Genomic DNA, 3856 nt, shown 5'->3' with positions numbered 1-3856 from the left:
TGTTAACATATTAATTCGTGTGTCGAGCGAGAAAGTGTAATCGTGATGCGTACGGCTTCTTGATCGGTAGATCGTGAGTTCGATCCCCGGTCGGGTCAGACCATAGACTCGAAAACTGGTATCAGCGGTTATTCCGCTGGGCGCTCAGCAATCACGGAGGAGAAAAAAGGGGGTGCAGACTAGACAGGGCCGTAACAGCACTTCGTCAGCCCCCCCCCAAAAGGTTGGTCTCGTGCCCCCCATAGGGTGGTAAACAGAAATTCTGCGGGGCTTCGCCCCCCAGACCCCCCTCCGACTATACGCTGTTTACATTGCGTATACGCGAAACGAATTGATAAGATGCAATACATTACCCATTTACAAATTGATATGATGCAATTCGAGCCTGCGCCAATGATTGAAGTCTATATAAACTATCTTCGAATTCAATTTCAATAACACAAGAGGTTTGGTTCAGGTAATAACAGAGAACAGTGGTAGACATTTTGCTATTAAATTACTTTACTATACGAGTTTACTACAGCGTAAGCTGTAAGCTTCGATCACTTCGTTAGCGGTCAATTTATTTGTGAGAGAACAATAGAGGCTCCGTAAAACGCACGATCATTGAATGATTGGTCGCTCTCACGGGTTACACCAACGTTTCGCGAACAATCCGATTGCAAGATACAGTGATTTTTATCGACATCGATTGCTTGAGGACTTAAAATTGACTCGTGAATTTTGCTTCGAGTCACGAGTCAATCCACATTTCTGATACGCCGAGTCTAGTCAAGTCATACGAAAAAGGTGATTCGAGTCATCCCAACACTGCTGAGTACAATCCCTTACTGATGTATTTTCCCTCCATACCCGTCTTAAATAGTGATATGTAACAGCTATACATACATAGCCTGCATTTATGGCACCAAGCCAAAATATTACGATCTAGATTATCAATCCCTTACAAGACTTGTATCACGCCCCATATCTACGCTTTCGTAAGACACCGCTTTTGCGGATCAGCTGGCGAGGAGGAGCCAAATTCAATTTATTATTATTATTAGTTTCATACTTTCAATGTGCGGCACGATACACAAGACAAAGTGAGACACAGTGAAAAGATAGGACGATACTGGAACAAACAAGTCCGACGTAACATTGTCTGATCAAGATATATTCGGGTGTCTTCTAGTTAGATGTCCTTCCCTTGCTCCGTTTTATCCACTTTCCTTGCATTCGGCCAATAGGGAGATATGTTTGAAAGACACTGTAAAATAGCAACGTATGGGGAAACCAAAATAAACCCAAGACACGCAATTTTGCAACCGACTCCAGAACGTGATACTGCCAAGAATCGAATTGATGTTTCATGCGTCGAATTCACCGCAAGGCAACTCCCCCATGTCCAGTTCACAATACCATGACTCGTGTGAGAACGCAAATGCTATATATCCGGCACCATCGTATTTTTGTTTTGGTGCTGTATTGTTTTGCAGGTGCATTCGATGCTCGAAACCAAAAGCCGGCAAGATAAACGCCGGATAGTGACGTATTGATTGAGAGAGACATGATAAATAAGAGAAAATATGTGTGAATGGTGAACACTGTTGTTTTACACGTGAAACACTATTAATTTTTAGATATTCATGGGGAACACTAATCCGTGATGTTCATGGGGAACATTCCTCGATGTGTGGGGAATAACGAAGAAGTGCCGACTTTTCGGGGAATTAACGGCACCATAAAAAGGATAAAGAGTTTGTATACAATCTTTAAATATTCCATTAATAGATTCCGCTGATTGTCTGTGTAACGTCTTCTGAGTATTGTATAATTTGATTCTCTATTATCCCTTTATTATGACTACCGGAGTACCGGTACAGTTGACTTTGGCCAGCTACTGTTACTTTTTATCATTGCATTGTTACGTCATATTTTGCCAATTTGGATTTCGTTTGAATCTCTTTCTATATGCTTCTTATTGTGCCGTTACCTCTTGTTGTTGAGGGGCATACGAAATTCCTGCAAGTTAATAAATTATACTGCAGTGAATGTAGTTTTGAAAGCAATATTAGAGATACCTCAATAAGCGATGTTTGGCCACGTATATTTCAAACGCAAGAACAAGGAAATAGCACCACTACAAATTGATCAGCATTCCAAGCATTATTGGTTCTCCTGAGATTTTCTGTGTCTTGGGCAAACCAGTTGGTTGCAAGTATCACAGGCAAAACGGGTATGCTTTGCACATCTGTCACATCATCCTGGTTTGATACCAATCACGCCAGGTATAAAACCCGTATTATCGCCAACTGGAATTTTTCAAAATGCCCTACATTTATGTTCGAGGTAGCCTATTGCTAAAATTGTCATAAGCAATTCTATCACGGTCATAAACTCTACAATTTTGGTCGGATTGACTTGAATTTAGTACGAATGGACTCGGAATTTAATGCTGCGTATTCACTATTCACAATTCACATACCGAATATGCCAGGTATAAACCCCTGGGAAAGGTCTTTATACACACGTATGCAGGACCGTAACTGCCGTACCCCAAACCCCCATAATTGAGGGGGGAGCTAGAAGGGGGGCAAAAACTATTCGTGAATTAACATAAATTATAGAGTATTTTTTGAAAATTTATGCAACTTTTTAGAAAAATTATATCATTATATCATTTTCCGAAACGCCTCACTCAGCTCGACCGATAAATCTGAATGCATGAGCAGAGATAGCGTAAAAAATTTACAGCTATATATATGCAATTCCCGATCATGTTGCCCGATTCAATCATGAATTGAGGAATATTTTCGCGTTTCGCGCGGTTTATTCGAAACAAAACGACCCAATGAACGGTACAAAAATTTCGCTGAGAAGTAGCGGTAAAAAGGTATCGGAAGGGGGTTCTGGGGGTAAAGCCCGCCAGAAGTTAGGTTTATCGCCCTGTGGGGCCCAGGACCAACGTTTTGTTATTGAGGGGGCTGACGAAGTGCTGTTACGGTCCTGCACGTAGGCACATTGCACAGGTTTACGGCGCGATATACGCTGAGTGCTGGTAATTGATTATGGCGACTTGTTCACTTACAGACTATCTGGAAAATGACAAATGGTAGGAACATGTGCTAATCACAGAAACAATCTATAGTTGTATATTATAAGTAGAACTCGAGATTTGGACTGCATTACTGAACAGTTGCTTGAATTGCAAAGCCGACAGATGTGGAAAGAAAGGTTTAAGAAAGCTTCCTTGACTCAATTTTAGCCAAATGTGCAGTCGATGGAGCATAGTCTTTCAGATCTTTGTTAGCAAGCTGCAATAGCTCATTTGCTATTTCCGACCACATCACCTACCTGTGTGAATCTGGCTTTTCAACTCTGACGATGAGCAAAAGAAGTATAGCAATAGACTCAACCGGAAGATGACATCAAATGTAGGCCTACATTGACAACCATAATTCCAGAATTCAATAAACTTGTCAAGCAAGATCAAGGACAAGGCTACCATTGAGTGTTGGTTGAGTGAAAAACAGTGCCTGCTTTTTTGTTGATACCGTATTACACTCTCTTGGATAGAAAAAAAAAAACATTTTTCGGTAATATATAGCTTGAGTCCGCGGATATACTGGCAATCTTGAGATGAGTCCGCGGCTCAAAAAGGTTGAGAAAAACTGCAAGGTATAATCAGATGGATGATATCATGAACTAAACATCTTTATTTACGCTCAAACCCCTCAAAATGTCTCTCTCTATGATCATATACTTGCATAAAACAGTTGAATACTTCACGTTTTGAGTTGAGTTCACCGGTCCGCCGAATATTTTTTGAAATTTTACTGGTCCACGAGGTGAAAAAGGTTGAGAACCACTGATC

At 40.9% G+C, this 3856-nt stretch overlaps 1 long non-coding RNA gene across 1 annotated transcript; it reads right to left on the bottom strand.

Moving 5' to 3' along the window:
* Window positions 1-992: 992 nt before the first annotated feature.
* On the bottom strand, window positions 993-1563 carry LOC145436901 (uncharacterized). Its single transcript, XR_013914481.1, has 2 exons — window positions 1313-1563; window positions 993-1249 (listed from the first exon to the last, which is right to left on the bottom strand). It is a non-coding gene; the product is annotated as an uncharacterized LOC145436901 (long non-coding RNA).
* Window positions 1564-3856: the final 2293 nt, after the last annotated feature.

The sequence above is a fragment of the Botryllus schlosseri genome, chromosome 4 (assembly GCF_051294905.1).
Source record: "Botryllus schlosseri isolate E-star chromosome 4, Bs_hap1, whole genome shotgun sequence".
Taxonomy (NCBI): Eukaryota; Metazoa; Chordata; class Ascidiacea; order Stolidobranchia; family Styelidae; genus Botryllus; species Botryllus schlosseri.
The sequence above is the reverse complement of the archived record's forward strand: the minus strand, read 5'-3'. Positions and strand labels throughout refer to the sequence as shown.